The sequence below is a fragment of the Morone saxatilis genome, unplaced genomic scaffold, assembly GCF_004916995.1.
Source record: "Morone saxatilis isolate NCDOM2014 unplaced genomic scaffold, NCSU_SB_2.0 Contig4, whole genome shotgun sequence".
Lineage (NCBI taxonomy): Eukaryota > Metazoa > Chordata > Actinopteri > Moronidae > Morone > Morone saxatilis.
Genome location: NW_023339984.1, coordinates 8,682,282 through 8,682,904, shown reverse-complemented (window position 1 = coordinate 8,682,904; position 623 = coordinate 8,682,282). Strand labels below are relative to the sequence as shown.

At 36.3% G+C, this 623-nt stretch overlaps 1 protein-coding gene across 1 annotated transcript in view; it reads right to left on the bottom strand.

Moving 5' to 3' along the window:
• The window catches only part of LOC118338178 (adhesion G protein-coupled receptor L3-like), a 225,448-nt gene that overhangs the window by 86,101 nt on the left and 138,724 nt on the right, over window positions 1-623 (bottom strand). The window lies entirely within an intron of this gene.

Genomic DNA, 623 nt, shown 5'->3' with positions numbered 1-623 from the left:
TGCATTAATTGTTTTTTTTTGTTCATTTGGAGTCAACCGAACCAGCGGGTATGGCTAACATGATAGCAAACTGTCGTATCTTTACACATCTACTAAACACTGAACAAAACTGGCAATCATTTGAATTTGTGATCACCTGACAAATTTAAATCCAATGGGCCATGTTTTTCCTCTGTTTTGGTCTCCACTATCTCCTATGCGGATATATCTGGCGCTGTTTAGTGTTGGGCAGGGAGTGTTAAGTAGATTTAGTAGAACTTTTTCACTGAAAACATCTGCCTGCTGCAGCTGGAAAAGAGACTGAACCAAAGCTGTAATGCTGCAGGCTAATAAACCAAAACAATGAGCTAAAATACATGTTCTATAGAGCTGAGGGGAACTGCAGAATAGGGAGATAATTCATTAAGAAGCATCCCTTGCACACACAGTAATTGAATCCATTGTTAATATAAAAATATTGATTAGTGAAGCTTCAAGAAAAACAGTATGTAATTGTATACAGTGAAAACCGGCAAGAAAATTGTATTTTTTAATGAATAACCTGTTTATTAAATGTGAATAGCTGCAGTGAAATGTAACAGGTAACTTCATTCTACAGCTCAACAAACATACTGAAAGCCTGT